Consider the following 13168-nt stretch of genomic DNA (forward strand, 5'->3'; position numbering starts at 1 on the left):
CCCCCTGGGGCCAGAGAGATGGCTCAGCGGTTAAGAGCACCGACTGCTCTTCCAGAGGTCCTGAGTTCAATTCCCAGCAACCACATGGTGGCTCACAACCACCTGTAATGGGATCTGATGCCCTCTTCTGCTGTGTCTGAAGACAGCTACAGTGTACTTAAAATCAATCAATCAATCAATCAATCAATCAATAAATCTTTAAAAATCTTTTTTCTTTTTTGAAACAGGGTCCCATGTGTTCCAGGGTGATGTCAGACTAGCTGTGTAGCCAAGGATGATCTTGAATTCTTAATCCCCCTGCCTATATCTCCCAAGTACTAGGACTACAGTCATGTGACACACACGCGACTGTTTTATGCTTTGCTGAGGACTGAATCCAGGGTTTCCTGCACACTTGGCAAGCATTCTACCAACTAAGCCACATCCCAGACTCTCACAGAAACTAATCCTGAGGAGCAGAATTAAGCAAAGTCTATACCCTAGGAGTTCTCAGTTGGGACTTAGGAGATAAGAACTTTGTAGACGTGGGGGGAATCAAAGGAACATCACTCTGAATTGTAAGAACAGTGCGTAAAAAGGCGGCAGAACATGAAAGTGCATGAGCTAATCAAGGAACACAGCGTATTGGTCATGGCTGCCCATAGAGTTTAGGAACATTAAAGGTTCCTGACGCTAATGAGGCATGAAAAGTGGGTGGGTATTAGTTTGGGGAGGAGTTTTAAAAGCTTGGCTTGAAATTTTGAAAAGCTTATTTAGTAGGCAAGAAGGAAGAATGCAAAACTTTTCCATGAGGCAAGTGATAAGGTGCAAATGATGTTTTAGGGAGAGTACTTTGGCTGGACGAGTTGGGGTTGCAGGAGACAAGAGGGAGCAAAGGTATGTGGGGGGTGTCGACAATCCAAGTATGAGGTTCGGATCTAGGGAAATGGCAACCAGATGGAAAAGAAGTGACAGAGCCAGAAGGAATAGAAGGGTCGAAATGAAGCAGTCTGGTGTGCAAAGTACACTAGACTTGCGAGCACTTGGGAAGCGGATGCAGGAAGATCATGCGTTTGAGGTCATCCTTGGCCGTGGAGTGAGTTTGAGGCCATTCTAGACAAAAGACCTGGTTTCAAAATAACAACCACACCACTACCAGAAACCCCCAATACACCAATTCCAATGGCATTAGATGCTAGGATAGACTTCTCTTTGACAGAGTGTTTGGCTTTATCATTTGGGAAAAACAAAACAAAACAAAAATGGGAAGCGTGGGGAAATCCTTATCATTGCGATCTCTTACAGCTATGCCATGCTTTACTAGTATCAAAGTTACAGGCAAATTCCATGGCATGTGGCTTGTGAGAGGCATTTCTTTTTTATGATGCTGGTGTTGGGTAAGCTACGAAAGCACTCTATTACCAAGCTGCATGCCCAGTCCCCATGTGTGGACATTTTTGTATGATTAACTGACAGGATTTGACAAGGAATCATCCAACTAGAAGGATGGGGTGGCAGTGGGGCCAGCGAGGGAAGCTTGAGGCTATGCCGTACGGGAAAAGATGCTTTGCAGAGGTCCAGGCATGAGGTGTTTGAGGACCACTTAGCCGGCTGCAGGAAGGATGAGATATCAGCTCTGAAGAGAAATGAGGGTGGCAAATTTCCATTCGGCCATCAGAAGCATAAAAGCCTGCAAAAAGATGAATTTCTCAGTGGCTAGGAGTGTAGAAAAAGAAAGAGCAAAGGGCCATAGGCACGAGGAATGGGGTGGGAAGGACAAAGGACTGTCTGTGAACATCATTGGTACAGACGCTTCCATTTTCTGCCTCTTCTGTCTCCACGTTTGTGAAATGAGGGGGTTGGAGGAAGGAAGTGTTATGAAGCTCTCAGCTGTGACATCTATGCAGAATCAGTTACGATCGAAGAGTGCAGGATACCATGGAAACTGAAGGAGAGTTTCTAAAAGCAGGCATGAAGAGGTCGCTTGTATCCACCGCTGCAGAGGTGTCGGGGACTGAGCAATTAGAGGATGCCACTGCACAGAACAATCCCCAGATGCCACCGATTTCCTGTTCCCCTTCTTTTGTCCCTGCAATTGTGAACACTCTACAAGTCCAGTTCTCTGTCCTAAATGGAGGCTCAGCCACAGTCTTCCACAGCAATTTTGTGATTTAATACACATTTCCAACCATTCACTGGACAGTTCCACCAGCCACTGAAATTTAGCTTATGGCACGGAATGATTGGTGGGGTTTTTTGTTTTGTTTTTGTTTTGAGACAGAATTTCTCTGTGTAGCCCTGGATATTCTAGAATTCATTCTGTAAGCCAGGGTGGCCTCAGACTCAGATATCTGCCTGCTTCTGCTTCCCGAGTGCTGGGGTTTAAAGCATGCACCACTACTGCCCACCAATTGTGTGTGTGTGTGTGTGTGTGTGTGTGTGTGTGTGTGTGTGTGTGTGTGTGTGTGTGTGTAGGTAGGCAGGTGTTTGTGGAAATGTCAGATCTCCTGGAGCTGGAGTCACCGGTGGTTGAGAGCTACCTAATGTAGGTGCTGGGAACAAAACTCAGGTCCTTTGCCAAAGTAGCCATTCTTACTGCTGCGCCATCTCTCAGAGTTGCTTTAATTTTCATGTCTGTAAGTTTCCTATGGCTTTAGGTATGCACACATTGCATGCTGACCACCCTCACCTCCTACCTCCCTACTTTCCATGTCCATCCTCCCTCTCTCCTGCCTTCATTTCAATTTTTTTTCTTTTTTCTTTTTTTAGGAGCTGGGGACTGAACCCAGGGCCTTGCGCTTGCTAGGCAAGTGCTCTACCGCTGAGCTAAAGCCCCAACCCGTCAATTTTTTTTTAAAGGCAGGGTTTTTCTGCTGTGGCCCTGACTGACCTTAAACTTGCAGAAATCCTCCTTCCTCTGCCTCTCAAGTGCTAGGGTTACAAATGTGTGTCATCATTGTGCCCCCTCTTGTTCTATTCTTTCTTCTTCTTCTTCTTCTTCTTCTTCTTCTTCTTCTTCTTCTTCTTCTTCTTCTTCTTCTTCTTCTTTAACTTCTTCTTCTTCTTCTTTTTTCTTTTTTTTGTAAAACAGTCTGGCTTTGTAGCCCATGGAACTTGTCATTCTTCCATGTCCCATTGTCGCCATGCCCAGCTGCATTTTGTTCACTAAAGTATATTTGCTGGATGGTGTGAACCATCAAGTTTTCAAGAGGAATTCCATTTTTTTTCTTTTTTTCGGAGCTGGGGACCGAACCCAGGGCTTTGCGGTTGCTAGGCAAGCGCTCTACCACTGAGCTAAATCCCCAACCCCTAATTCCATTTTTTAAAAGAAAGACTTTATTTTTATTTTATGTAAGTGTATTTTTTTTTTGCATGTATATCTGTACTATGTTTATGCCTGATGCCCAAGGAAGAAAAGAGGGCATTAGGTTCCCTGAACTTTCCTCCTTCCCCTCTCCCTTCCCTCCCCCCCTCCTCCTCCTCCTCCTCCTGCTGCTGCTGCCGCCACCACCAGTATCTTATTATGTAGCCCTGGCTGTTCTCTACTCTCTATGTAGGTCAGGTTGATCTTGAACTCACAGAGATTCTCCTGTCTCTGCCTCAGAGTTCTGGGATTAAAGACATGCACCACTACACCTGGCTTTAAAAGTGAGATTTCTATGAACATAAAAGAAAAACAAGACTAGCTGGGTGGCATGGTGGCATATACCTTTAAACCTAGCACTCAGGAGGCAGAGGCAGACAGATCTCTGAGTTCAGGATAAGTCTAGTCAAAAACAAACCAACCACCAACATTAATGGTTGGGCCAAGGTGAGCCTAGTGGTGCAGACCTTTAATCCTAGTTGCTGAGGAGACCAAAGCAGGAGGACAGAAAGTGTAAAGTCACAGTGGACTATGGAGCTCAAGTTCATCTCAAGTTAGTGTAGTGATAGAGAATTTGCCCAACATGAGTGAGGGCCTGAATTCAGATCCTGATACTATTTTTAAAATGATTGGAAGCCACGCATACATGACTTTATTCCTAGCATTGGGGAGGCAGAGGCAGGCAGATCTCTGGGTTTGAGGCTAGCCTGGTCTACAGAGTTATGATCAGGACAACCAGAGCTACACAGAGAAATAACAAAAACCAAAACCAAAAACAAAGAAAAAAGATTGGTGCACACAGACTAAAAACCCAATTCGATTCCAGCAAAGCCCTCCCCTCAGTAGGCAACTGAGGTTACCACTGAGCTACAACTATCGTCTGAGATTTCTATATATTGGTCTTGAGGCATCTTGTGTGTTTGTGGTAAGACCAATTTCAAACATTGTTCCTCAGGAGCCAGTCACCTTAATTTTTCTGTATTATATTTTAATTTATCTTACTGGGGATGGGGCACATACCATAGTAAAACAGGGGATAGCTTGCTGGAGTTGGTTCTTTCCTTTCTCTACAGATCCGATTCAGGTCATTAGGATTGGTGGCAGGCACCTTTACCTGCTGAGCCATTTCGCTCACTTGCATTTGGTTTTATGAGACAAGGTTTCTCACGAGGACCTGAGGCTCACCAATTAGGTTAGGCCTGGGTAGTAGCCTATACATTCCAGGGATCCTCATGTCTTCATCTCGCCACTGCTGGCTTGCACCAATACCCCTGCCTATTTATGTGCCTGCTGGGTATCATGCTTAGGTCCTCGTGCTCACAAAGCAAGCCCGTTATCATCTGAGCTAGCTCCCCAGCAGCTTGAAGCAGCTTTTGATGGAGGCCTGAGGACAGGCGTGACAATTCCAACCACCTTCTTTTTTTTTTTTTTTTTCCGGAGCTGGGGACCGAACCCAGGGCCTTGCGCTTCCTAGGCAAGTGCTCTACCACTGAGCTAAATCCCCAACCCCACCAACCACCTTCTGATTTGCACTTTGCATGGCTGATTCCCACTGCACAACTTGGGAGATCTGGATGCCCTGGTAAAAGTCTGTGGCTGAGGCTTCCTCTGCTGTTTGGCAGTAGGCACAAGAGTTGCCCGTACTTGCTTGACCTGCTGTGGTAACTAGCTGTACTGTCTGGTTTCGTGTCAACATGACATAATAACATAGGGTCATCGTAGAGGAAGGAGCCTCTGAGTTCCAGCTGTGAGTGGTGCCATCCCTGGGCTGGTAGTCTTGGGTTCTATAAGAAAGCAAGCTGAGCAAGCCAGGGGAAGCAATGCAATAAGCAGCATCCCTCTATTGCCTCTACTTCAGCTCCTGCCTCCAGGTTCCTGCCCTGTTTGAGTTCCTGTCCTGACTTCCTCCAGTGATGGAAGTGTAAGCTGAATAAACCCACTTGCTTTTTGGTCATGGTGTTTCATTGCAGTAATAAAATCCCTGACTAAGACAAATTGGTACCAGTGTAGTGGGGTATTGATATGATACCTCTGACCATGTTTTGGGGAGAACTGTGAAAGGACTTTGGAACTTTGTGGTAGAAGAGCCATTGGGTGTTAAGAGCTCTGGGGGATGAAAGCCTGGAAGATAAGAATGTTAAGAACAGTGCAGAGGGGGGCTGGGGATTTAGCTCAGTGGTAGAGCGCTTGCCTAGGAAGCGCAAGGCCCTGGGTTGGTCCCCAGCTCCAAAAAAAAAAAAAAAAAAAAAAAAAAAAAAAGAACAGTGCAGAGGATGGAGACCTGGCTTGTGACATTTCAGAAGGAAAATTTAAGATGCTATCACAGCCATTTGCTGTTTTGATTTAAAATTTGGTGGCTCTAGTTTGCTGGGGCTGAAGATTCAGCTGTGATTAACAAGATACCAGACTCATTAAAGCAGCCCATTTGTGTGACTGGGACAATTGATGCTGGTCAGCTAGAGCTAAGAAGTTAGCAGTGACTAAGAAGAGACCAGCATCCATGAGGTGAAATTGGGAAGTGCTTTGAGAGCACAAAGAAGCTGTGTTCCAGAGATAGCCAAGGTTGTACCTCATGGACTTGGTAAGGTGAGACTCACCCAGGTGGTACTGGTTTGGAAGGTGTGAAGGGTCACGGAGAGCAGCTGAGGTTTGGAACAGGGAGAGGTCAAGAGAGGCCAATGGTGAAGGTGCAGCCTCAGTGGCAGCTGAAGGCCTAAGACTGAAGGGGTCAGCAAAGGAGTTGAGGCTTTTGTCTGGCCTCAGGGGGAGAGGATATGCTTAGCCTTGCAGAGGTTTGATGTGCCAGGGTGGGCCACCACCCTCTCAGATGAGAAGGGGAGGGGATGGGGGAGGGACTGTATGAGGGGGAATGAGGGAGCAGCAACCAGAATGTAAAGTGAATGAATATATATATATATATATATATATATATATATATATTAATTAATGGAGGAAAAAGGAAGTTGAGTTTTGGCACTATGGAGAGAGCCTGACAGGCTATTGTGAACGTGCAGCCCAGTTGCAGCTGACGACCTGAGCAGTTTTGGAGATGCCAGGCTGACCACCAAGAACAGCAGCATCAGCGGAGCCAGTAGAGCCGAGAAGATGAGCTATGTGTGCTACAGAAGGCCTCTTCCCCTTTAGAGAAGCTCAGACCATATGCAGATCCCACGCTTTGGACATTGAGTTACTTACACTGTTGGAGTTTAGTTTTGTTTGGTTCTGATTGTGACCCTGCCCTGGTTCTTCCCTCTTGAAGGTGTTTAATTTTGTTTTTTTGTGTTTTGTTTTGTTTTGTTTTTACAGGAACCCAGCTGAAAGAGACCTTGGACTTTTAAAAGAGACTTTGGATTTTAGAGGAGTGATTAGTATTTTAAAGACACTGAAATTTCATGTGTTTTAATTTGTAAAGACTGTGGAACTTTAAAGTTATGTTTTTTAATATAAGATATTGAAATGAATACGAAGAAGGGTTCTGGCTTAATAGCTATGTGTTTGTGTTCCAGGTTGACTTGTACTGGCTGGTTCTGTGTGTCAACTTGACCCAAGCTGGAGGCATCAGAGAGGCAGGAGCTCCGGTTGAGGAAACGCCTCCATGAGACCCAGCTGTAAGGCATTTTTTTTTCAATTAGTGATCAAAGGAGGAGGGCCTAGCCCATTCTGAGTGGTGCCATCCTTGGGCTGGTGGTTCTGGACTCTATAAAAAAAAAGCAGGCAGACCAAGTAACATAGAGCAAGCCAGTAAGCAGCACCCTCCATGGCCTCTGCACCAGCATGCCTCCAGGTTCCTGCCCTGCTTGAGTTTCTGTTCTTTCTTTGGTGATGAACAGTAATGTGGGAAGTATAATCTGAATAAACCTTTTCCTTCCCAACTTGTTTTTTGGTCACATTATTTTTTTCTTTTTTTTCTACAACAATAGAAGCCCTATGTAAGACACTACTAGTCCTTTGAAATTTCGAGCAAGCCATCTTGCTTTTGTGTACAGGACGTTCTTTAGATTCTGAGGAAAACCCATTTCAAGCCAACCCAGCAGCTCAGTCAGGACAGCCAGATTAGCTCTTAGTGCCACATCAGGAGGGTGGGAGTGAGACTGAAAACATCAATTTGAAGGGCTGTAGGAAGATAAAGAAGAAAGCTAGAAAATCATAAATTTGGTGGAGACTGACAAAACTTGCAAGACGGCAGGTCGTGGCCTAACACAGGACAGAAACATTGAAATTATTATGCAGTTTGTCAAAGGTGAGAAATCACTCAAAGACTAGACTAGAGTCCAATAGCCACAAGGATGTGCTATATTTTCCTAGTGAGACACAATTTCTCCCTACAGAGCAGGCTTGGTGGCTCATACCTATAATCCCAGAATTTAGGAAGCTAAAACAAGAAGATCTTAAGTTTACAACCATCCTCGGACACCTGTACTCCCATGTACACATGCGCATAATTAAAAATAAAATAAATATTTCCCCCTGGTTTTGAGACAGGGTCTTTCTATGTAGTTCTGGTTGTCCTGGAACTTACTATGTAGACCAAGCTGCCCTTGAACTCATAAAGATCTACCTGCCTCTGAGTACTGGGATTAAAGGAGTAGAAACCATATCTGACATAAAGTAAATAATAAAAAACAGTCATGGTGACACATACCGTTAACTTCTTTAATTCCAGCACTTAGGAAGTAGAGGCAGGTGGATCTCTAGGATCTCTACAAGTTCAAGAGCAGTTTGGTGTGCACAGTGAATTCCAGGACAGCCAGGGCTATGTAGAGAGATCCAGTTGCAGAAAAAGAACCACTGTTTCCAATTACACCTTGTTACTGTAAGAGCAGATCCTTTTCTTCCCAGACAGAGTTTCTCTGTGTAGCCCCAGCTGTCCTGGAACCTGCTTTGTAGACCAGGCTGGCCTTGAACTCACAGATGCCACATCCATTGTAGAGATTACTACATGCAGTTTGAACATGTAAAAACAATGCATTTTGGGACATAAGACTTTGAGCGCTCTACCGCTGAGCTAAATTCCCAACCCCAGGAACATTTTTCTAAATAAATCTTGAATAAATCGAATCTTAGTTCAAGCTCCTTTAATTTTTTTTTTATTTATGTGTTCAGGTTGTGCATCTATGTGCATGTGCATGGGTGTATGCCATATTCCCTGTGCATATCCATCTGTGTGCCATGTGCATTCAGTGTCTATGGATGTCAGAGAAGGGAGGCAGAGTCTGAAACTGGAGTTGCAATTGTGAATCACCATGTGGATGCTGGGAATTGTACCAGGGTCCTGGGGAAGAACAGCCAGTGCTCTTAACCACTGAACCAGCCTCTCTCCCCACCAACACCCCACCTCACCTCACCCCACCTCACCTCACCTCACCCCACCTCACCTCACCTCACCTCACCTCACCCCACCTCACCTCACCCCACCTCACCTCACCTCACCCCACCTCACCTCACCCCACCCCACCCCTTACTCACACAATTGGAGTAACATCCTGAAAGACTTACTTGTTTCCAATGTGGTCTTCCCAAAAATACCAAGATGCAAAACAATTACTCACTAATATAGAGACTCCACCTGGCTTTTCTATGGGAAAAGAACCAAGATCTTCAGCAGCACCCACAGAAGCCTGTCATACCCCAGACCTCCAGGCTGCTTCAGACTCAAGTGCCCTGCTGCTCCCTCTCAAATACCAACTTCCCAGTATGAACTGTTCTCTCATCACCAAATGGGGACGAATACTACTCTTTCAAACTTTTGTGCTTTGGCCATTGTTTTTGCATACTTTGGATGTAGAAAAAATGTCTCTTATTTAAAATCCTAGAACAGAGTAGAATACAAATGCACACAGAAACGGAGTTTGGTGTATGTTTTCTTTTTCAGTTTATTTTATTTATGTGTATGCATCTGGGTATGCTGTTCCCAATGAAGCCAGAAGAGGGTGTCAGATCCCCTGAATCTGGAATTACAAAAGGGCGTGAACTGACCAACAGGAGTGATGGGAAACAAAGTTCCTTTTTTTACATTAGTTAGTTGTGTGTGTGTGTGTGTGTGTGTGTGTGTGTGTGTGAGAGAGAGAGAGAGAGAGAGAGAGAGAGAGAGAGAGAGAGAGAGAGAGAAACAGTAAGTCAGAGCACAACTTGTAGAGTCGGTTTTCTCCTTCTACTATGTGGGTTCTGGGGACAGAAGTCAAGTCCTCTGGGTTGGTGCGAGCACCTTTACCTACCAAACCGTCTCACCACCTATCATATATGCTTTCTGCCACAGGCTTCCACCAGGTATCCCAGGCTGGCCTCCGATTTGTGATCAATAAAGTCTTCTTAAACTCTCTCAATAAATGAACTTCCCTGTGCTACCCACTCGGTCTGTACCTCTAAGTCAGAACTTATCACACAGCATTGTACATGCTGGCTTTACAGGTTTCACTCCTTATTGGAGTGTGCCTTGGCCCAGTTCCTGGCACAGCATTTGGAACAGAAGTGCCAAAAATTTGTTGAAAAATCAATAGTTGGAAAGGTTAATCAACAGAGCAGGTCCTTAGCTCTAATAACTGGGTTGTTTCTTGTATATTGTAAAAGCCCCTACCTTAATGTTCCCAACTGATGTTCCCAACTCAAGTCCTCTGTCTTTATAGGAGTAATGTTCCATCTAGTTCTTGCTAGACCTTTTGACATCCTGTTCTAGAAGCCCAGACCCCATGGCAGGGCCTCTGTCACTCACTGCCAGATTCTGTGGCTGCCAACCACCCCACCTGCCTGTCTGGGCTCCCTCTGGGCATTCTGCTCACCCACATGTTAGGTCTACCTGACTGCCAAAACAGACAACTAGGGGCTCTGCTGCTACTTCTGGGATCTTCTGCTTTACCCTGGCCCAGCCCATCTATGTGCCCTTAAATTTCTAACTCTCCCTGCTCTGCTTTCTCTTATTACAGAATGAGTCCTATTTCTATAACTTTCCAACTACAAGACCGAGAAGAGCATTCTAATTACATTCAGAGACTCTACATTGTGACTCCCAGAGTTCGAATCCCAACTCTTCTGCTTACAACCACTCTAATGATCTTGGAGCAGGTCACTTCATCTCTTTGAATCACAGCTTTAATATCTGGAAAATGGACAGGATAGGGCTGGCATCTCAAGATGACTCAGCACCCACTTCAGGGAGCTCACAACCACTCTAGCTCTAGGGGATGCAATGTCTCTTCTGGCTTCTGCAAGGAATACATGCATAGGCAGCATACACACACAGACAGGCACATAAAAATAACAAGATAAATATTTTAAAAAATAAGATGGATAAGCTGGCTGTGGTGGGGCACACCTTTAATTCCAGCACTTGGGAGGCAGAGGCAGGCAAATTTGTGAGTTCCAGGCAAGCCTGGTCTGAAGAGCAATTCCAGGACAGCCAGGGCTCTACAGAGAAACCCTGTGTCAAAAAAGGCAACATAATAATTCCTATACCATCAGAGACAGATGAGATCTGTGAGCCTGGTCTACAAAATACTTACTAAATTCCAGGACAGCCAGGGTTCAGTTACACAAAGAAACCTTGTCTTGAAAAAATAAACAGGTTGGGGATTTAGCTCAGTGGTAGAGCGCTGCCTAGGAAGCGCAAGGCCCTGGGTTCGGTCCCCAGCTCCCAAAAAAAAAAGAACCAAAAAAAAAAAGAAAAAAAAAAACAACAGTAACAACAACAATAATAATACTATCAGAAGGTCACTGTGATTTATTTGTGGTGCTGAGGATTGAACCCATGGCCTCACACGTGCTAGGCAACTGCTACCTACTGAACTATATCCCTAGCTCCACAAGGGAACTGAGTGACACAGCCCTGCAAACCCAACACTCAGTGCAGAAGCAAAAGGGTCAGGAGTTCCAATCCAGCCTTGTAAGTTGGAAGTACCCTAGGTTGAAAAGGTCTTTAATAAACTGAACCTATCAAACGTTCAATGTACTGTGGACTCCTGGGGTTCTCTCTGATGATCACGATCCTTCAGCTGATCAGGAGCTGGGCTCACTTCCACTCTTAACACTGCTTAGGGGAAGAGCTGCTGCACCTCTGGCAACCGCAACAAGCTAGACTTGGCTGCCTGTCTCCAATACACCAACTAGAGACAAGTGTTAGACAAAGCTGAGAAAGGAGATTTATTCCATGTGGTCAAATAAAGGGTCAAGGACCCCAAAGTCCATTTTCTGGGGTGCTGACATGAAATTTAAATTCCAGTGAAGGGCAATAGGCATGCATGTATACCTAAGTACCCCTTTGAAGGTGTGGTTTGGCTCAGTCTAGTCAACAAGATGTCTGATAAATTACCAGAACTATATGAAATATTTTCCTGGTAAACAAGTTCCTCCTTTGGCTGCCATCAGGACTTCATATTTTTCCTTCTCCCAGCATGGGAAAGATTACTGGGAAATTTTGATTCTTTGGTGTCCATTGTTTGAATAGTCTGGTAGCAGAAAACAGGGGCATAAATCTCTTAGTAGAATATTCCAGTTGCCAGGGTGACTACACCACAGCCCAGCATCCTGACAGGATCCCACAGCCCATCCGTAGACTAGGAAAAGTCGAATTTCCTACCAGTTATGTATTGATTTCTTCCCATTGAATTGTCCAAAACGTTGTGAATTGAATCATTATGAGCCAAGGCTTTGTCCTTAAGGCACATAGCACAGTACCTGGCACATAAATGTAACAGTTTGCTATCACTACTGTTTATACATTTCCAGTATTGAGGACAGGATTACCACTCATCCAATGTGTGTTAGAAAGGTGGAGAAGAAATAACAATTCCTGCTAATCCCACTTCCACTTCAGGTTGCAAACCCTTAAGGTCATCTCATTGGCCTACTTTTTCATTTTGCTCTTTTAAAAATATTGTAGGCTGGAGAGATGTCCCAGTGGTTAAGAGCTCTTACTGCTCTTCTAGAGGTCCTGAGTTCAATTCCTAGCACCCACATGGTGGCTCACAACCATCTGTAATGGGATCCAATGCCCTCTTCTAGTGTGTCTAAAGTCAGCGACAGTGTACTCATATACATTAAATTAAAATTTTTAAATGTAAGATTTATTCATGTGTATGCATGTTTTGTTCACGTGTACATCTGAGCAGCATGAGCACACTGGGTGCCCTCATAATCCAGAAGGGGTCAGAGCCCCTGGGACTGGAGAATATGGATGCCTGGGAGTATCATGTGGGTGCTGGCATCTGAATCCAGGCCCTCTGCAAAAACCAAGTGCTCTTACGTGATCATCTTTTCACCACCATCCCCTTCAAAAAGTTTGTGTTTTGCTTGAATTTATGCCTGTGTACCATGTGCATACAGTACCTGAAGAGGCCAGAAGAGGGCATCAGAGTGCCTGGAGCTGGAGTTGTAGGTGGCTGTAAGCTATATGTGAGTACCAGGAATTGTCCTGTGGAAGATTGGGCTTTCAATTGACAAGCCACCTTCCAGCCACTGTTGGACTATTTCTTAAATACATCTTGGAACAGAAATAGGTTCATTATCTAAAGGCACCAGCAACCAAATCTGACAACCTGAGTTCTTTCTCCCAGAGCCTCATGATAAAAGAACTCCCTAAAGTTGTCCTCTGACCTCCACACCTGTGCACATGCACACACATACACACAGGCGCATGCACACTCACACAAATTAGTAAATGTGTAAAATGAATGCAACTTCCTCTAGGAATTCTCTTGCAGTTGAAAGCCAATGGCTCTGCAGCTCCCAATCTGCCTAGAAACATCTAAGACTGACAACTGCCGCAATCACCGTACTTACTGTAATTACCAGACCCCTACTAGCACTACTCCCAGATATGTAGATAGTATAAAA

Source organism: Rattus rattus, chromosome X (genome assembly GCF_011064425.1).
Source record: "Rattus rattus isolate New Zealand chromosome X, Rrattus_CSIRO_v1, whole genome shotgun sequence".
NCBI classification, from domain to species: Eukaryota; Metazoa; Chordata; class Mammalia; order Rodentia; family Muridae; genus Rattus; species Rattus rattus.